Raw genomic sequence first — 22355 nt, 5'->3', positions numbered from 1 at the left:
TGTATTCATACTGGTGCAACTGGGGTCAGAATCTGGCTAAGATCTACTCTCAGACTAAAGGTTTTGCCAGCTGGTCACTAAAACGGGTGCTGTATGTTAAGGTCCTGTGCTCTTAAATTCCTTTTGACCCAGGTAGGCTCCAGATATGTGTGTGTGTGTGTGTGTGTGTGTGTAGGTGTTCATGACATCTCTAGTGCATTTGCTGAGCAAAAGCTTGTTATTCAAAAGCAGTGTCAGTTCTGCTCCTCCAGAGGCAAATTTCCAACCATGAAAGAATGTAATCAATGGAAGTAAATAGGTCCATACGTATGCTTGTTAAGTCACTTAACAGTACAGTTCTAAAAAAGCCCAGAATACCTGCACTATCACTGATTTTTGCGTGCTCTTTGGGCTTAGGTTAGGGTCCTCCAGAATCCTCCCTCTTCTTCCCTCAGCCCTGATTATCTTCTCCTCCATATCACAGTTTATTTATTTCTCTTGTGTAGCCTGTATCTTTTGTTTTTGACTGGTCCCCCAGCTGATTTTATTATGTTCACAAGGAATTCCTTTCTCTTCTTTGGCCCTGACGAAATTTCCATTCATCCCTGACTGGATGGCTTGGTGGCCCTTGCAAGCTGGCGCTGTCACCTGATCTCTCTTTGTGCTCTGCTTTGCTGTGTGTGCTGACTCCATGGGTGCTCAGCGATAAACAATTCTACAGCTAGAGCCAGCACACAAAGAAGTTTCAAACTGTCACAAGGTAACTTACTGCTCTGGGGTTTTTCAGTATTATTTCCTCAGTTCAACTCAAAAAAGAATGATGCATACAGAAAGAAGAGAAAATGTGGTTTTAATCCTCCCTACCATCTGTAAGCTTCTAAGGGTATGTAACTTTTTTTTACTATCTGAGTTAATAAGAGAAGATATACAGATAAGGTAGTCCTAAGACCTATACTCAGTATTGTAAACACCAGCATTGACTATCATACTTCCTGCTGTGAAAAATATTTTGTATTAGATCTTTTAAAACAGGAATTAAACTGGCAGCATGTTTTGGGTATGTGCAAGGGTACATAAAGAACTGTGTCTGCATAACTTTAAACAACCATCTCTGTGTCTCAAACTGCCATCCAGAGGTTGTTTTAGAACTTTCTACTGATTCATGAGAGAGAGAATTTCAATATATGCCTATTTTCATTAAATCCAAACCATACCAGAAAAAGCCCATTTGGTGACCGCTGTACTGCAGTTCCTTCTTCCAAAAACAATGCTGCACTTGACAAACAGGAACTTCTATTGGGCTGTTTTGGTAGAATAGGCAGTGACAGGACATGCTTGAAGGCAGAATAACCTGATCTTTCTGCAAGATGGCATCTCTAGCAAAGCTTTTAGCATAGGGACTGACAACAAAGGGAAGCTTACCGTGAGTCTTCTTCTGTCGTACAAGTTATTAATCTGACACCAAATATGACTTACCCGTCTAGTCTAAAGAAAAACAAAAAATCAGTTCATAGGTATCAGCACATTTTTAGGCATGCTTACAGTAAACAATGTTACAAGGTGTTAATTAGATTTCCAGGATTGGAAATAAATATAATCAGATCAGAGTTAGTAGGTCCAGAGCCCAATCAGAACAAACAGAAACTGTAATCTCTAACTATTCCCTATGGAAAAATTTGAGGTGTCTTAATTTGACATGTCAGTATTGAAAGGAAAAATCCTCTGTCTCATGACAACAATGAATGCATAGTCCATAGTCATAAGGTCTGGAAAATCTGTCCACTGCTTGAGGGGAAAGGAGACAGTGAAATCACATACGCTGTGAAGATCCATACAAATTAGATAAGCAAATTCTTATTTTTAGCATTTGCCCGACAGCAAAGACAAGGGAACAGCACATAAACAACTCAGAAGGGAACAAGTAACCTAGGCTAAACCAGGATACATTGAAACAATAAAGTTCCAGTCACAGGGTGTTCTCATATAACTGCAGAACATGTAACTCATACAATTGAAGAAAAAGTGTAATAGGCAATCAAATCGGGAAGACAAAACACATATTTCTGTCCCTACCTTGCCACTTCAGGAGTGATCTTGCAAAATGCCAAGTGTCTTTTGCTTGAAACTGAGGGCCAGAGCAAATCGAAGACTTCACTTTCCCAGATTTATGAGAGTATCTTGGCACTTAACTTCCATTGAACTCCTGTGGAAGTCAAATGGGTTTTAGGAAGATAAATCCCTGAGGATCCAGGCCTTTGGTACCTAAAATAAAACTTGGGCTTAATTTGAAACCCAGCACCAAAACAGAGATTTTGAATTTTTTTTAACCATCTGGAGATGCCTGCCACTTTTTGTTACAGTTTTCCCTGCTTTTCTGATAGGGGTATAAAGATAGAACAACTCTGTAGCATAGGCAATATGGAAATCAGTCTTGAGCTCTTTCACTCTGACATATTTTAAGCAAAAAGGGTGAATAACACACATTTCCATACCTCCTTCCTGAGTATCTGCCTTTACCAGAAAAGGAGATACCACCAATACATTTCCTCAAGAAACCTCTCAGGATAAAAAAGAAGCCCTGCTCTGTTCTGTGAGTGAACGGGCAGAAGTGGTATCATTCGGAAGAGGAATCAGAGCTGTGGAATCTGAATGGACAGAAGATCCTCTCTGACTGCAGAGAATAAAATTGCTTGCAATGCTGTGTAAGATCCAGCTTGTCTCCGTTACTTCCCTAGAAAATAGCACACAGCTTCCTGCTCAGCCTGCAACTCTCCAGATCCCTTCTGCTTGCTCTTCCAAATTCTCCTGTAGTACTGGATTATGAAGTCTGCTCCTGAGATCAAGTGCCTAAACTTTAGGAATAGATCTGTTACTGAATCTGACCTTGAAGGCCAGTCATAATTCCACACAGGTTGAAACTCTTGTGGAATATCTGATAAAGTAGTATCATTTGATAACTTGCTCACATGTTTGTATAAGACTTCATAATGAGCTGGATAAGACTCAGTAGAAATAAGCAGTGTCTCAGGTTGTTATAACCCCACCGTTTCTACTGTTACTGGTTGGCAGATGTCAGATAGAAGGGGGTTGTCTGAGCAAAGCTGATGTTTCTTTGATCACTCATGTACTAAACCCATAATGCTGCATATCTGTAAGAGTCAAGGGACATAGATCCAAATGAGGCATTCCCTGTCCCAAACAATATAATTGCAGTTCGTGTTCTGCAATATATAGGAGGATATAGGATGTATCTCGTAGGATATAGGAGAATATAGGATATATTCTCCTAGGAGCTTACCTTGTTTAAAATAGCTAAAATATGATCAGGATTTGTTCACACTATAAATTGTAATCCTCTCCACTGATTCAATTTTGTTTCTAAGTAAGGACAGCAATTAAAGATGCCATTAAACTAGTGATGAGTATGTTTCCATCCTCCACGTGACTCTTACTTGAGCATCTGTGTTCTTGTGAGCAATCCTGTGATTAAATTCATGAGCTCTGTAAAGATAATCTCCTAATTTCTGCTTGCTTATTTTCTCTGAAAAAATATGTTTGCCTGTAACTTGAAGACCATATAATTAAGTATATGTGGCTTAAAGTAAAGCCACTTTTTCAAAATTATATAAATGGTACCTACTGAATGATGTTCTTGGTTCAAGAAAAGATTTTTGTTAGGATGGGCCAAAGAGATTTTCAACATGTTATTGCTTCAGGCTCCGTAGGACAAAATGAAATGTTTCGTATATCTGCATTGTAAGAAATCTGAACAGCAGCGGCCAAACTGAGCAGTAAAAACATTTTCCAGGGCAGAATCTCCTGGAACAGGATCTGTTCTTCATATCAGTGTGTGGCAGTATACCCACACACTGCTTGTAAAAAAAAAAATCTCAGGGAAATCTCAGTACTTCACTTGGAACAGATCAACAAGTGGCAGCTCTGGAAAAGACTGAAGTGTTTACTAGCTTTTTTCATCACCCTTTTAAAAAAGATCAGTTGCAATAGCATGAGCCTAACATAATTAGGACCAGTGAGGGAGGGTAAGATCCTAACCTAGAAGAGGAATAATACAGATTAGGGAGTTTTCATATCAACTGGACCTGATGAACTTTGTCATCGTAGGATATTTAAAGAAGTAACTGAAGCAGTTCCAAAACTAATAATAGTTATCTTTGAAAACTGGTACACAAGGGTACCAAGTGAAAAAAGAAACGTAGTTCCTATTCTAAGAAAAAGTGAAGCAGTTAGCAGCTGGGGAATTATAAATCACACCTCTTAATTAAAATTCCTGGAAAAATACTGAAATATTTTCAAACACATTATATATAAGCACATGAGAAACCCCAAAGATTCACAGATATTATAGTTCTATTGAAAAATTCTGTCAAGACAACCTGATTTCCTTCTGTCAAAGGTAACTGGCCCTGTGAATGGAGAAGCAGGAGGAGTGAAATATCTTGGCTCCAGTAAAGCTTTGGCCATTGTCTCATATAACATACACAAAAGGAAGTGTCCTTTAGGTGAAGCTGCTGTAGGATGGGTCCTGGACCGTTTGGAAACTATATTGAGATTGCAATCTTCAGTGATTCCAAGTGGCGCTTACCATGCTGGATTCTGTAGCGATCTGTCCCTGACAAGTACTGCTCAGTGTTCTCAGTAGTGACTTGGAAGATGTAATAGAGACTGTGCTCATTAAATTTGCAAATGCTAACAAACTGGGAGAGACTGCAAGTGCATAGGATAAATTTGGAAAGCAATCTGAAAATAAATGCAGGTCAACAGGAGTAAGTACTATACTATTCCAAACAAAAATAGTGAACTGCAAAAATAAAAGATGGAGAATAAATGATAAGGCAACACTAATGCTGAACCTGGGAGTCTCAGTGACTGACAAGCTGGACATGAGTCAACATTGTTAATACAGTCACAAAAAATGGAAGATAGCATGCTGGGAGGTTTAAATGAAAGTGTAGTCTAGAAGACATACCTGAAGTAACCTTTCACTCTACTTTGCAATGGTGCAACTTTGGCCGGAATACATTTTGGGCCCCAGTTTTGGGGGCCACTCTTCAAGAAAGCTGTTGCCGAGATTAAGAAAATTCAGAGAAGGGCTACCTGAGGGATCTTTTAATTTCTATGCAAGAATGATCAAAAAGGGATTGTATTGCTTAAAGCATTGAAAACTGGGAAAGCACTGAAATCCTGCCCAGATTGGACAGGAAAAGAAACAAAACCCTAAATGGCGGGGGGGGGGGGGGGGAAGGAAAAAAAAAGTTCAGGTTAGACATTAGAAAAGCTTTCTGATGATAATAATGAAAGTCCAGAACAGTTGACCTAGGAGGATTTTAGTCTCCAGTGCTGAAAGTCTTTAAGGACACTGGTGAGGAAAAGCACAGTATAGTTTTCTTGCTGTGTTGCTGAGGGATGAACTTGATGATCAGCTGAGGCTTTCTAGAACAATTTTCTATGAATGCATTAGTCTCAAGCTGCTAGTAAGTCTCAATTTTGGAGTAATGATAAGCCCATTAGTATCCACATTTATTTTTTTTATTGAGATACTACTGTATATATCCATAACTGCTTGCTGTTGTAGGTTGTGTCTATGCAACTCCAAAACGGCTGTCTCCAGGGCAGTGCTGAGTCTGGTGCAGTTCCTGAGCAGCAGCTGCCTGCACTGCCCAATGCTGCACATTACTGCAGGTCTGGGCTGGCAGGCAGGCTGCAGGCAGCCAGCCCAAGCACGCCAGGCAGCCTACCAGCCTTGTTAAACTGCTGGGCATATTTGTCCCTGTGTGATTCGGAGGGTGCCTGACAGTCGTGCTCATGGGCTGATTGTTGGCACGGTCAGTGAGTTTGGTCTTGATGGTGTTGTTGGGCCACCCTGGAAAGAATAACGTAGATCTGCCATGGTCAATGAGCATTATCTCTGTGCTTTCACAGGGAACGTTGAAAGCCATTTCCAACCTCCCTTTAGACAATTTTTGCACCTGATTTCAGTGTTGTTATGAACTACTAAGTTTCATCCCTCTATTATTCCTTAACACTTGATATTCTGTTAAAGACACATTCTCTTCCTAATGGCTTTATTTAAAATCTTTCAGTAACAATCTTTATTTATCTAATTTCAGGATGATGGATAAGAATTATCCAATATATTGATTTTACAAAACATAAATTACCTTTCATAATGGAACAAAGTGTATATAAACTCCATAGAGACATGCGTGAAGATACTTGAACATAAATTTGTTGTGGAGTTTAAACAGATAAAAAGAGCAAGTTGTAGAAACGTTTTAAAGCAATAACTCCTTGTTTGGGTGAGAAGGAAAACACTGCAACATGTTTATGTTGTGAGTGAGTTTACTTGAAGCAGATTCTCCTTGAACTAATAATCTCATAAATGGATCAAACCTCAAGTGGCAGTTTTTCCCTGAAGTCAAAGCTGGCAATTTCTCTTTATATCATGCACTCTTCCTCTCCAAAATAGAACAGTTGATGAGAAAAAACTATGTACAAATCAAGACTGTTAAAATACATAAGATTTTGTCATTGACTTCTTGTGTAGATTAGAGATTTCTGTTAATCCCAAAATTCTTTTTCTGAAAAATCAAATAAAATGGTTGTTTATGATCTGATCATGGGCCTAAGCACAGGCAGCTGGAGGAAAAACTGTGCTAGTAATCAAGGATCTGGTCTTTCTTTCTAAATACTAGCCAAGCAATAATTGTAAAGAAAACAATAGCTTCCTAGCAATCATGGCTCATCAAGTGAAATAAAAAAATCACTCTGGCTTGGGTGTTAAAAATACAACCTGAGTGAACTACAATCTGAGCACAGCCAGAACTGATAAAGAACACAGACAATCTTTGCTGTCACCATTGCTAAAGATGCTCAGCAAAATACAAAAAGACTCATGTGATGAAAGCTTCCAAAGCTGGGAATAACAACATTAAAAAGGGAGACTTAGTTTCAATAACCCTGGTTAACCCTGGTCTCTTTTAGGACTAAGGAACTTTTAGCGCCCAATCCTGCTTCATGAGGGAAATCTCTCCTGTGGTTACACTAACTGACTGACCTTCTTTGAAAAATCATATACACGATAAAATGGAAGAGAATGTGTTCTAGTTAGATAGCAGCTTGTTGTCAGCCGTATGCTATTTTGGGAATCACACTTCCAATACTTTAAGTCAAGCCAAGATATTGGCTTCTGTCAAAGATACAGCTTGATATGAATTTATAAAGACTCCAGGTTTTCTACCAAGATCTTAAAAAACTATTACTGCAAAGCTACTTGAGTCAAAACTATAGTAATTCAGGAGATTAATTATTCTGTAGTGAAGAATATTATGTGTGCCTTTTTATGGTGTTTGGATATAATTCAACAAGGTACTTAAACAATTGTTTACTGCTAGCATATACTTCAGGTTATGTATGCGCCTTGCTGAAGTAAAACCTAAATTACTAAGGATAAACTTCTGGGTCAAATTTTCAAAAGCAGCTTTTGATTTTATTGCTTGACCAAATTTGTTTATTGCTAAGAGTCAAAGCATAACACTTTGGAAGAATTCCAGCATCTTTGCAGGTCTCCAAACTTCTAAAGACTGCTGCTGGAAGACAAGCTCTTCTGAGAGCACTGGAAATAATGAGAGGCCTGCTTTCTATCAATTTGTGTTCTTTATCTCTGCAAATGCTCACCTACACCTTTGTACTAACACAGTCTCTCTCTCTCTGTGTTCTAAAACATCCTCAGGCAGGACTTGCCTATAGATTGTCTCACTGTCCTCTGCTAAAGGAAGTGTGTGACACTCAGGTTGTACCTCTGCTTCCCCCAGTGATGCCAGTAGTGCAGATTTTCTTTTCCGAACAGCCTTCAGTTTTATTGAAACTTAATTATGAATTAGACTTCCATATTTTTTGTCAAATTTGGCTAAAATTATCCCATGGGTATAAAACATCTTCAGGGAGATACAACTATGTTATTGCTAATAATATGATAGTATAAATCTCATTTTTGTAAGAAGCTAAGCTATAAGGAAAATTACTGTAAGCGTTAAAGAAACATGCTTTTAGGAGAGAGAAAGTTCTTTCCCAGAATAAATCTGGGACTGCATTTCAGAAATTAGCAATGTTTATACCAACAACCTGTAAGCATAAATCTTCTGTACTATCAGAAGGTAAGAATCTGCTTTAGCACGGAGCTCTAAGTAAATAACAAAAAATAAGTAACCACAGGGTTTCTGTGAAGAGAAGGAGAAAGGAGGGGTGTGGGCAGAGAGCACAGAAAGCATGCAAAGGGAGTAGTTCTCAGCATTTTATTGATTGATTGGGTATTTGATTATGGAGACTGTATTCTCAGTGAATCAAACCTGGTGTGATTATAACTTCTCTGAGTTCAATGGACTTCTCCTAAGACTTCATCTAATTCCTCCTTCTCTCAGAACGCAAATCTGGGAGAGAAGCAATAACCTCATTTCTTTCCTTGGCTGAGAATACCCAGTGATTGAAGTCACTGTTCTCAAAGAGAGCATTTTTACCATCTTGTCTAACAAATTCCAGACACAGTGACCTCCAGAGTGTAAGACATTTCTGCTGTCTGTAGGTTTTCCAGAGGCACTGACAAAAGACAGATGGAAGGGAAAAGTTCAGTGCGTACCGTGGTGTCGTAGTTTAACCCCAGCTGATAACTAAGCACCACACAGCTGCTCACTCACTTCCCCTCTCCAGTGGGATGGGGAGGAGAATGAAAAAAAAAACCTTGTGGGTTGAGATAAAGACAGTTTAATAGGATAACAAAGGAAGAAAAAAAAAATAACAACAACAACCACCACCACCACCACCACCAAGTGATGCACAAATGCAATTGCTCAGCACCTGCAGAGGGAAAAAACCAACCCTGATGCCCAGTCTGTTTCCAAGCAGTGATCCCACCTCCTGGCTAACTTCTCCAGTTATATATGGAGCAGGATGTTATATAGTATGGAATATCCCTTTGCTCAGTTGGGGTCAGCTGTGCTGGCTGTGTCCCCTCCCAACTCCTTGTACACCCCCAGCCTACTCACTGGTGGGGTGGTGTGAGAAGTAGAAAAGGCCTTGACTCTGTGTAAGCACTGCTCAGCAAAAGCGAAAACATCCCTGTGTTATCAACATTGTTTATAGCACAAATCCAAAACATAGTTTTTCCTTATGTGATTCAATGCAATATACAGTATGCCAGGAGCTCTCACAAGGCTTTTCAATCTTGTTTCAGATATATCTTGTAGGTAGAAGGAAGTCTAGGCAGCTGAGTTTTACTGTTAAATATATTCAGCACATAACCAGTGAATTCCCTTTCTCAGTACCTCAGCCTGCCCTTTTTGTACTGTGGGGAATATTTTTTTCTGCCTTTCAAAGGGGCTGTGAGACTTCTGAATGAGCATGAGCTCATCATATAAGAGAAACCGGGACGGTCCAGCTGTATGAAGTGTTATGCCCATATATGAGGTTTCAGAAAGGCCAAGGGAACTGAAAATGTTAAAGACCCCCTCAGCAATTTAGGTATTTCTCTTTTCTAAGTTCAGCTGGATCCCCAAATTCTGTTTTAGTACACCTAACATTTTTCTTCCTTGTTACTTTGGATCAGATTCAAAGTATTATACCAATGAGTAATAAACAGCATAATCTTCCTAGTCACTTACTAAAAGCAAAAAGAAGAAATGTTTCTGAGGCTAGAGTCCCCATCTGATTTTTTTTTAATGCAAATAGCAGAAAATGACTAGAATTAGTAAGAAAAGAATAATAAGAGATTCAGTAACATAGCTTGTTTGAGGTATCTTTTATGCTAACTTTATGACCATGCAAATTGGGATAACACAACATCACTAGGATTTTCTGATTTGAACAGACTAGATCTAAACAATAGGGCTGACAGTTCAGACTAAAAGGCTCAGTACATTTAGCCAGTGCTAATAACGGCTCTACAAATGTTTCTTGGGGATTCCAAACCTTCAAAGTAGTGAAGTATTTCTTTGGTTTATTTTTAAAAATTGTAAATCATACTCACTGAAGAGGCAAAATTTTATATCTCTTTTATGCTGATGACTCTTCCCTAGTAGCTTTACATACAAGCTCTCCTTTCTAGAGGTGGGATTTTTACAGCACTCATTTGAAATTGATGGCTGATTCTCTTTGCATGTCATCAAAACAACACTGAGCTGTGAAAAATACCAAAATTCCTCTCAATTCCAGACACACCATGTGTCTGGAAACCGTTTCCAAACATATTTTTGAAGTTTACATTTATCTTGTAACATTGTTCCAGAATACCATTGTAGTCGAGCTCACATCTGAGCAGTTTTGCAGAAGAGGTCTTATGTTCCCTCTTAAATTGGACATGTGCCCAAATGCACCCAAGCGTAGGGTGCAGTAGGATAAGGTCTGCTTTCAGTAATACCAACTGCCAGTAAACTCAAGAGGCCTATTAAAAATAGAAATAGTTAAGACAAGTGGTGCAGCCACACAAAATTTTCCTGGCAGGAAAGAAAAGGTGTGCACTGGAGCTGTGATATAAATTTCAAGTTCATAAGGATTCCCTCTTCTGTGGTGATCTCACCATAACTTCTTAAGTCATCAAGAGGGGCTGCTTTGTAGTAATGGTTTAGCTACAAATTACCATTTTACCTCATTCAGTGAGGATGACAGAGACCCAAAATGACCTTCTTTTCCTCTTAGTTTCAAAATTCAGTCATTTCAGTACCACATTCAGAAAGCCAGGATATAAGAATGCGTTTCTGTTTGTCCACCTCCCATCATCCTGCAATTTGATTTATACTTCAGCAACGTTTTAAGGTTAGTTCATTTGATACGTTGGAGTTTTGGAGAAATTATATATAAAACCCTGATTTTTTCATTTCAGCTTATTGGCCATGAAGACTTTACAATTATTAGATGACCTGACTGAGGAGCATTCACAGAAGAGAATGAGAAGAAGGAATTAACTTTCACAGACAGAGTGAGTAGAAAGACACAAAATAGATTACCAATGTATTCCAGAGCTTTCCACAGTGACAGCAAAAGCAGATTATTCATATGGATTCAGAAAGATTCAAAAGAACAGACCTAAGGAAGACACAAAACATGATGAGATCACAAATCTGAGTGAAAGAGAGCCACCTTCTTCCTCCAAAATGCCCTTCAAACATTGGCACATAAAAAATAAAAAGTAAACAAGCTAGCAATCAAACAGACAGAAATCTGGACACTGGTTCTTGCATTGCTGTTGCCTCCTCTCCCTGTTCCCGCCACCAGGTCTGGCAAGACTGGGATGAGAAGCTTGGAGAGGAATGGAGTCCTTGCCGGGAGCAGCACTTCCTGTTAGGAACTGGTGGCTAAGAGGGTTGTAGTGGTCTCCACATGGCTCCTTCCTGAGGAAGGCCTACCACCTCTCCTGTCAAATCAGCAGCTGTGAATGGCACACAGAAATAGGGTGAAGGTACAATTGCTCACTTACTATGTCCTCATTACTCTATGTGTTGCAAAGGGTCATTGCTATTCAGTGGTAGACCTGGTACCAACAAGGACCTAATAGAGACTATAACTCAGGACAGTGTCTCACACACGTTCTTGAACAGTCAATCTGATCTCCTTGTGGGAGAGTATCTCAAACTGGAGATATAAACAGCCTAATAAAAGGACTGAAACCAGTTACTCAGCAGAAGGGAAACCTCCTTCCTCCCCTGCTCCCTTTAGTCTGAAAAGTCACCTTGCACATTACAAGAGCTTTCTCTGCCTAACTGACAACTTGGCAGCCCTGACAAGAGCAATTTGACTTTGGATGGAAGCTGGATCTGTGGCAAGCATATACTTACAAAATAAGTCACGCTTTCCTTCCATTGAGTGCATGTTCTATTTATAGCCCATTCCAGATTATGCGAGGATTCCCAGAACACTGCAGACTCTAGTTGAAAATTATATCTGCGTAGCATAGAGTATATCAAACAATATTTTAAAAATCCCATTGTTAGCAGAATGAGCATCTTGCAGTTATATCTACAGAAAAGCTGAGGTAAATGTAGAAGATACTGTACAGTAATGAAGAGTAGTTACAGTTAATTTTATTTTATTTGCCAAATCATCTTGATAAAATGTATCTTTTAAAAAAGCAGAACAGTAATTGCATTAAAAAAACCCTGAAAAACCAAGGTAAATAGTTCACTTGATTGAAAAGTGAGATTTTTCTGATGTTTGAGAGAGTATATATTTTAGAAAATATGAGGGAATGTTTTAGAATGTGAATGATTTAGGACAAGAATATCTGAATTCTAACATTTTCATGTCAATTTCCTCTCAAAGTTGTGACAAAATACAGTATCTTGCTATCCATTCAGCCACAGGATAGGAACTTGCAGTGAAAATTTGTTTTGTTACGCAAATATTACAAATTTCTTAAATGTTCATATTGAGAATACCATATAATAAAGCTGGGACATAAAATATTTCAGTGACATTTAAGAGCTTCTAAATCCTCAAGAAAAGCAACATAGCAGGAGAGCCATGCAGATATAAAAGAAAATATAAATATAGCTGATCATACCTGTTTTCAGTGCAAATACACTGTAAACACCTGCATCTATTTCTTTTCCTCCAACTATTATGTCATGTAAACTTAAAGTACTCTTATACTTTGAAGCAGGTCAGTTGGCAAAGCTTATTCTGAATTTTCAAATGACTTATCACTCCTAAAGTGTGAAGCAGTAATTTCTGAAAGTCAGACTCGATAATAGCCATTTTGAAAATTTGGCTGAGTTTTGTTGAAAACAGATTCATAATTCTATTACAAAGTTTATTATCACTGAGTCATCACAGGTTTTCACTGAAACAGCAAATACAGACACAGCTTTGGGTCAAGAATATTAAAAAATATAAACCACCATCATTTTCGTGCCAGTGCATTGTCAGACTTCACAATCTTGACTAATTTTAAAAAATGGATGTATTAATTGGATGTCCCAGTCTATTTTAGACAGCAGATTCACTCTAAGCTCTGTTAACTGGTTTGCTGGCTATCTAATAAATCCAAGAACAAATAGTACTCTTTCAATATATTTTTTAGCTTACTACACAATTGCCAAGCCCTATTATGAAGTGAACTCTGCAGTCTAACAAGAAAATATACCTATAGAGAAAATCTGCAAAGTTATCTTCGATAATACGTTAAATTAGCAATATACCTGGGCTTAACTGTAAAATTTTATGAAGTGTCTTTAATGTGTTGTAAAGCAGAGTTTATACAACTGGAATTAAATAGCTGACCCTCAAAACTGCCTTTTGTGCTTGATTTAGAAATGGGGTTAACAAAGTTTCTTAACAAACAAACAATGCTGTTGCCGTTGCTAACACAGCATTCAGGCCTCTGCACCTATGTATCAGTACCTATTCTGCAGTGTTTCAGTCCATTAAAAATATAAAATAAATGGGAAGAGAATATATTAAAAAAAGATAAAATAAAGGGGAGAGAAGAAAGGGGGGTATTTCTAGACCCCAGCGTAATGTGGAAGGGCATTTTTATGGTATTTTTGTTTAGTGATATCACCTAAACTTTTCATGGCACTCTAATTTTAATCTCTGAAGTGCTATTTTTCCATCAACAAACTATGGAAAGAAGGTGATGTGAGCTCCTCAGTTGTCTACCCAATTATTCATCATTAATGGGCTGGGTCACAATGTAAACCTTCGTGCGTAACTTTAGAGTCAGAAAGAAGCCAGATTAGATAGTTTTAATTACCCAAGAGTCATCATTTGAGCTCTCTCTTCTCATACCCTTTCATTTTTAAATCAAACCTCCAGTCTCACATGTTAGTTTTCGCACATCATCCACTAGATACTGGAATAATTTACACAAGGTGTGAAGTAGTCTGTTTTTAGCTATCTGTTATAAAGTTAGCAACGTTACTATTCTTACTGGGCACAGTGTGTAAGATATATTCCCACACTGGGAGAGTATTTGGTAAGGTCACAAGGATGCCCAGTCCTTATCAAACACATTCCCTGGAAACTTGGCAGGGGTTTCGTTTTACAGGAATTCAGGGGAAAATTAAGGGTATTAGACTTATTTAAATTTTTCACTGTTTGTGCAGAAAGAGATTTGTATTACCAACCTGTAACAGAAAATTTGTTGTCAGCAGTATTCAAAGTCTAATTTTGCTTTGATTAAATTGATTTTGAATTCATTTAATTCACTAACTTTGGTAGAGTTGCTTCATATTTGCACTAGAAGCAGGCTGTATTCACACTACTAAGATTTATGTTAGTCTAATTATTTCATAAGGAAGAAAACAGAGCTTTTAAAGATGATAACATCAAGGCTGGAGGCAAACACAGAGTAATATATGCAGGGAGTGGACGCAACTATTTTCAATGTTTAAAAAGGATTTTATGTAACCCAGAGAAACAGAAGCAATAAAATTGTGGTTCTAAATGGAAACAGAACCCTGCAGAAGGAAAGACCTTGGTCAGAGAGCTATGTCTCTACTTCTACTAATCTGTGGGAAAGAGGGAAGTCCCACACACACTTTGTTTCTTGACATTTTTCTTACAGTTTCCTTAGTCTCTATCCTGTAGAAAGTATCTGTGCATGGTAGAAATGTTGCCAGAAACAGTGAGGTGGAAACTGAACTTAAACAACCATTGAAGATCTTTGCAGAATTCCTAGGCAGTCTATGTAATAGCAGGAGGCCTTTCAAATTCTCCTGCCAAGGCAGACCAAACTATATATCCTGAAAAGATGTATTAAATAATACGTCAGTGTATCCAGTGGAAAAATATGTGATCTGCTGTGCTTGTGAGGATCAGAAAAGAATAGCGAGTAGGGAAAGCCTTATTTTAGGGATGAGTCTTTTTTAAAAAAGCTTTTAAAAAAAGAGGGAAGAAAAAAAAGAGCAGGAGCAGAGTTAGTTATTACCATCTGCAGAAGCTGAATATAGCCTCAATAAATGAATGAGGGGACTCAGATTCCTCTGAGAATCCAACAATTTGTATAAATCTATGTTATGAAACTTAGCAAATATTATATTAAACTATATATCCAGAAAGCAGAATATATACATATAACATGCAATGTAAAATACTTGCTGTGACATCATCAGCTGATTTTTGCCCATTTGCTATGCATCGAAGCCTACCCAACATTCTCAGCCTCAGTGAGAAATTGGAATTCGAAGCTGGATAATTCATTAGTTTCAAGTAATAGGAAAAGGACTAAGGCCTGGATCCTCCCTTGTACTACACCTGTGCAAATTAGAGACTAGGGGTCACCAAGAGTCACTTTCTGCCCAGGCACATACCATCAGGCAGCGTGCACTTTACAGTAAGCAGCAGTGCTCAGGAAGAACAGCTGGCTGAGCTGCCAGCCTGCACTCTGCTCCCTCAGCGTTACGTCTTCTTCCCCAGCACACTGGTATGGCATCTTGCCATTTGCAGCACGTTCTGGCCAGAAGACGGCATTTGGATACAACTACACTCCAGAAGTCCAGCAAAATAAATTGACTCAGCCTGTCTGTCAGAATAAAGTCTTACACCAAAGGGTACCCTTTGTCAGAAGTTGGCAGTCCTGCGGAGGACAGCCGCACTTAGGGAACTTGCTTTCACATCCTGCTCCATCAGAGATTTTTTTCTGTGACCTTGAACAAGTAGTTTGCTTGTCTATGCCTTGCTTTGCTGCCTGAAAATATTTGCAGGAGTTCTTAAGAGTAAGATTGCAAAACCCTCAAATACAATGGTACTGAGGACCAGAAAAGTGGACAGATACAAACTTTTTTTGGAAACACAGCTTTCTACTTCAACTATCAAAAACCCACAACAGTACCAGAGTTCAAGTATGGGGGTCAGAAAAGGCTGTGATAGCAGAGAGCCTTCAAACTCTGCTCTTGGGTAATGAACACGTCTGCTGACACTTTAAACAACCACTGCTGACTGATAAACAATGCAGCATCTTGCCCTTCTAGCCTACAGAAAGGGTCACCACATGTAGGGCCTTTGAGTTGTTCTGGGAAATGCAGATCTTAGAAGACTTCACCAAGAACGACATAGCTCTGTGTTATATAATTATCATGTCTTCTCTAAGATACAAAGCACTCCGTCAGTAACATTCCCTGGCTTTCCTCACGTGAGAGTCACAGCGCTCTTTGTGCAACATTGCTTCTGGAGCTTACGGTTCAGTAACTTTCTATCTGCCTTGATTGTAAGTGGCAGTGTCAATGCTCATGCCAAAAATAAACCCTCCTGACAAATGACATGGATACTCCACAGGCATCTTTTTATAGCAACCCTTTGATTTCAGATACCAAATGTCTGCTATTTTTGGCACAGAAGCTTGGAGAAACTTTCATGATCTTTAGCCTACATGACCAGTTTTGCACACAGCTCAGGTGCTGTCAGAGTACTTGTGGCTTTCTTAAAGATAGGGAAATATGTTTATTCTACTGGATATTTGTACTCACTAGAGAAACAGCTGATCTAGAAAAATGGAGACTGTGCTATCGTGAGGTTTTCCAAATTGTTGCTGGGGTACTAAGGACTTGTCACTTTTTAGGAAGTTCTAAGATGTCTGATGGTTCAATACTTAATGAAACTGAAAATAATAATTTTGAGTTGAATTAACTAGAAGTTAAATGTAACTATGGGATGACTTTGATGTATTGCCTCATTTAATGACATGGAGAGGATATATATAAGAGAATGTGGTACTAATGGCAGATGCCAAATTCACTCTCTGGCAGATAGAAGTTGTTCACTATTTATTCATAGCACAGATTAAAGAAATGTGTTTGGATAAGGACATCTTCAAAGTAATAATTTACCTCTATTACAATTTTACCAGCCATAAACAGCACTAGAAGCTACTGTGTAGGCAGAGCTCTTGTTATTTTACCTCACATCACTTCAGTACAACTGGATAACAAAATAGTAAAATTTTGGCAACGCCTTCTGATTTAGTCATTGCTATCAGTCTAGTGAATTATATTTCTGATGTTTACTATTGCAGTCAGAGCCAAATCTCAAGGAAATGTGTTGCTACTGAATGTTCTGTTGCTTAAGAAATAATTGCCAGATTAGCCGTAGTTTACCACAGTAAGTACAGAGTCTGGAAGGTAATTTAATATTCCGGTCCTTATAAATCTTAATATCACTGGTAAGATTTTTCAAAGGATTACCATTTTCATGATGACAGTCTCATTTGCAGCTGACTAGATAGTAACCCAGACTATCAAATCAACTTTTACCTAGGAAAACATAACACCAGGAGACAGGAACAAGTAGATACTCTGGAAGGACAAATTTAAAAGAGAGGAGAGGCCATGTGAGGGGCCACATCTGGAATACTGTGTCAAGTTGTGGGTCTCCCAGCTCTCTCCACCAAAGAGTACAGTGGAGAGCCACAAGGATAGTAGGGGGCTTGAACATGTAGCATGTGAGAAGAGGTGAGGGAATGGGGTTCATTTAGCTTGGAGAAGAGAAAGCCAAAAGGGAATTTAAGTGTTGTCTTCTGCTACCTAAAGGTGGGGCTTATAGAGAAGACAGCAAGAGACTGTTCTCAAAGGCACACCACACAAGCACAAAGAGCAGTAGTCACAAATGGCAAGAAGGGAAAGGCATAAGAAAAATACTCTTTATAACAGGGGTGGTTAAGTAACAAATTACCCAGAGAGGTTTGAAAATCTCCAAGGCTAGAGGCCATGAATTCAGCTGGCAAAGACCCACATCAGCCTATGGAGTTACAGTAGTTCCTTTATGATTGAAAGCTGCTGGTTGCCTGACTTGATGATTTCCAACAATTTTAAATTGTGGCAGAAATTCATTTTATGAGGTCTCATTTCAGCACTACTTCAGTTCTATGGGACTGAAGATTTGCTTTCAACTTGCCTTCAGACTTAGTAGCTGTAATGCTTGTTACTGGTATTGTTTACTATTCTTTAATGCCTGCAGTTCAGAAAGTCTCTAGTCCTTGTACTTGGCACCATACAGATACAGAACAAAGAGCACTCCCTATACATTATTCAGGGCAGACAAATAGCGGGAAGGTAAAGTACAGTAAAAACATATCCATGGCTCATCATCAGAAAAACTGGCACAGATGTTCAGATCTCAGTTTAATGCTTTTTTTTGGTTGAAGTTTCTTGCTCGTGTTCCCTTTCTGATCAGTATGACTTAACAGCTAATCTATGTAATAAAAGTACAATAATAAAAAAAAAAATCAATGTTAAGTGTCCATAACCAATATTTGAAATAATTTTAAAAGTTAGTTTCACAAGAAGCCTATGCATAGGACCTTATTTCTTCTGTAAATAAATACGGGCCTAAATACTAGTGCATTAAGGCTGCTTAAGGCTGAAAGTAGGATGATTCCAACTTGTCCTATTTTAGCAGAGTATACTCAAGGTATACTTTTTAAGACTACTGAATGCAATTCATTTCACAATTACTTTGAAAGGATTGAATATCTGACCAGATTAGATTCAAAGCCTGGGCAGCAATTGCTACAGCTGAATACAGAGCTTCGTATACCTATTCATTTTAGCTGTTCACTGATGTTAATATCCACTGGTCATTAAGTAAAAATTCAGTCCTTTAGACTTTCCCCCCTAAGGCATGCTAATGAATTTATTCATGGATGTTAATCCAACTACAATATTGTTCCTCTCCCTCTGTACATAATCTCCCTCTCCTTTTAGGATTTGATGATTTCAAATATTGAAAGAGAAACTATAACCTCCCACAGAATGCTTTTCCTGTAAACAGTAAATTGAGAAGAACAAAAGAAAACAAAAGGACAGAAAAGTTACTAGGCTTTTTGGATAAGTGAAAAAAAAATGAGGTTTATTTCTAAAAGCTGATATACAATGTATTTGCATATATCTGTATGTATATCCCTATGCTTTAGCAGATTTCTTTTTTGCCTTTTCCAGGTCTCCACAGTCAGGCCTGACTACAGGGAACAGCCCATGGAAGAGTATACATCTTGTTGTACTGTTTCTGCCAGAACTGCTTTATTTGGGAAAACAACAGAAAACAGGCTCAACTAAAATTAATAGAGAGTCATAACTTACACTGTCAACTAGAATACTGGCAACAGAAAAATATATAGTAAAAGAACAAGCTGTTTTGGGTGGGAGAAAATTCGCTTTCTCTACCTTAGAAATAAGTCAGGGTAAGACAATACTATTTATTATCTATTTTGCACTACCTCCTGTGTATAAACACTTAAAAAAAATCAGTCCACATGCACAAAGATGCTCTGAGCTGAGAGCATGCCTTCCCCTTAAAGAGCTCCTTCAGCAAGCTGTGAACAGAACCAAAGTGAAGGAGTCATAGCTGGTTACTCTTCAGTGCCATGCCATAGCTAGCTACTTATAGTGTTCAGTGAATGGCATTGCATTCCACTGAGCACCTTTTTCATTAAAGAACTTTAAGAGGACTACTGCAAAATAGCTAGCAGTCTAAATTCATACCATTAATGTGCTCTAATTCCCTTTGTAAACAAACTCAGGTTCAGACTACTACTCATCTTACTATTGGCTTATCAGCTTACATACTCACTTTAAAGGATGATAGTTATAACCTGCTGTGGAGAACTTTCTGATGCATTATAAATACCCAAGCTAAGTCTCCGAGTACATTACATTTGTGACCCCCAATGGAATAAGAATTTCTTGAGACTGATCCCCCAACAATAGGTCAGAACCTTGAGGGTTTTTTTTCCTATTTCTACTGGCTTACTTGTCTGTTTTTAACTGGAAACACCATTTACCTATCTTAAATGCATAAAGTTTATGATTATGTTACTTAGTCTGAGTCAGACAAGCAATAAGAATACTTGGAACAGCAGATTACCAGGTAGAAGGAGATATTTCTGAATTCTTTTCATTTCAACCTGAAATAATGCCAAAAAAGTGAATGCCATTATGCAAGCTACAGACAACTCATAATTAATGTCTGTAATCCCTGTGTAATTTAGCCTTTAAAGGGGAAGAATCAAAACAACTATCAGTTATAAAGACCATAGAGCAATGTTGTTTTACACGTAAGTGTTATCAGTTTATTTCCAAGATTTTTTTAAAAAGTGTCAAATGTGAGAGTCATTGTTTGATTACATCCCTTGCAAATTGTCAAGCGCAATCTTTAGGGAGGCTTTTCTCATCCCCAGTTTGATGTGCTAGGTGGAAATGAGAACTCCACTGACAGCAGGCCAGATGACTGATAAAGTACACATCTAGCATTGAGTCAAATGCTCCACAATCCCAACATATACACTTGACAAAGAGACAGACATTTGTGTAATTAACATTTGGCAAGAAAGAGGCTGCAGTCAGTAGGCAGCTTACCAAGACCTGAATACCTCTAGTCATCTGTGTAATATGTGCACCAGCTGTCAGTCAGAGCTGGGGGGGGGTTTCTCTAGACTGTCATGTGTGTGCACCTCTTCCTAGCTCACAGCAGAAAAGCCCTCCCTTTCCAGAAGCTGTCAGAGACAGACTTTTCAGCAGACATGAATGCAGAGTAGATTAGCAAATTTCTAAATACACAAGATAAGGGTTGGAACCACAGTAAACTTACCTAGTAGTTTAAAGTATTTCCATAGTCAGAACTATAAAAGTCTAAAGAATTTGTACCAAAATAGATGCACTGAAACACATTTTTGGTACAAGTTCTCATTAAGGTTCCTTCCTTGTTTTCCCTTGCTGGAAACAAAGATAAGCCCTATCCACTCATAGCAAAGGATGCAAACCCAGAATATTTTTACCTTTTCTTGAAGACAAGCATCTCCGAATACAGTATCTCTGCTCCTCTTACCTCCAGATTACAACAGTAGATTTACTGCCTTTTTTCTGGAAGAGCTGTGACATTTTTACTGTAAAGCAGACAATGCTCAGCATGATGTTTCAAACAAGCTCTCTTGCCTACATGCTCCAAGTTGTGAGGCATCAGCAAAGCAACTTGTTTGTTTCCTAAAGCAAAAATCTGGAATGATGCCTTTGTTCCCAGACAGCAAGACTTAATCTATTTGAGACTAACTCTCTGGGAAGCTTGGTTAATAGTTGCAGCAGGGTACTGAAGCACTACTACTATTATATTCAGAAAGAGATCATTTTAAAATATCCATAGATCCAAAAAACCCAAACAACATCAGTCTTCAAGACTGAAGGTTGAAAAACATCTCTTTTTCAAAAACGTGGGAAACTTACTGTGAAGTTAGTTTCAAAAAACAGTCTATATTAGCCATTGAGTCTGTTGAAGTCATCCTTGCTTTAAGAGGGCTAGGTGCCCTTCTGTATTATGGTTTATAGACTTGAGTAGAATTTTAGACATTTATGGTAGCAGAAAATTCAGCTCTTCTCTTCAAAAGGCAGAGTCAATGCAAATGCTGGTAAGAGGAAATTCACACTGAAATGAAAGCATGCATTCTGCTCAGAGTCATTCTAGGTTTTATACTATCTCAGTGATTTTCAGTTACAATTTTGAAAACATATGCAAGAAAAACTGTATGAAAATTGTTCATTGACAAATGCATCTTTATCTGCTGTGGATAGAACTTTAACTGGTACTTTTCCATGCAGAGTCTCCCCCACTTCCAGAATACAAATACTTAGACACAGCTACAGTAAAGAAAAATTCCAAGTGACTTGGATACATAGCCATTAGCAATAGAGATTTTTGAAGTGTCAAAAAGCATGTCGTCACTGGTCTTTTCAGAAAGATGTGCAAGTAAACTCAAAGTAGCAACCACAGGTGATATTTCTCAGTTCACCAGTAAAACAGAGGTACTCTTGGATACCATACAAAAGCCCTTATTAGCAAGTAAGTCAAATGCTTACATCTGTGTCCTTGGTTGAGACTATATCCCTGTTCCCCTGGCAAACTCAAAGTATAATTGCCCCGGCAGAGCAAGCAATACAGTGTAGTTATTTGACAACTGTATATTAATACAAGTTCATATGCATCTAGTTGTGTTTTTAACTGAAAACATGCCTTCTGCACTGTAAACAAATTATGTTTTATTTGTCCCATTTCCCTGTCTTTTTCTGGACAACTGTTGGCTTGAAACTGAGTTTTGAGTTAAATACAAGAATAAAACTTATCATAGAATTAAGGTTTAAAATCCTTTGTACGTTAGGTTAAAGGCGGTATTAGTACATCTTATTACTTTGCCATTTCCAATGCCTTGTAAAAGATAAGATTATCTCATTAATCCTGTTGTACTCCCTCTAAGGAGGTGAAACACTAGATAAAAGAACACAGAAATAAAGCAGTTGATAAGTGGTGTCTGACAACTAGAGTATCAGAGAAAAGCTATGCATACTGCCAAAGCATCTCAAAAAGTACAAATTAAAATTAGAGATCTTCAC

At 38.2% G+C, this 22355-nt stretch overlaps 1 long non-coding RNA gene across 1 annotated transcript; it reads left to right on the top strand.

Annotated features, from left to right (window-relative positions):
- Positions 1-671: 671 nt before the first annotated feature.
- Positions 672-22266, top strand: LOC129212244 (uncharacterized). Its single transcript, XR_008579122.1, has 3 exons — positions 672-862; positions 10871-10966; positions 18918-22266. It is a non-coding gene; the product is annotated as an uncharacterized LOC129212244 (long non-coding RNA).
- The last annotated feature ends 89 nt before the right edge of the window (positions 22267-22355 follow it).

Source organism: Grus americana, chromosome 13 (assembly GCF_028858705.1).
Source record: "Grus americana isolate bGruAme1 chromosome 13, bGruAme1.mat, whole genome shotgun sequence".
Taxonomy (NCBI): domain Eukaryota; kingdom Metazoa; phylum Chordata; class Aves; order Gruiformes; family Gruidae; genus Grus; species Grus americana.
Note: the sequence above shows the minus strand (reverse complement) of the source record. Positions and strands in the feature narration are given on the sequence as shown.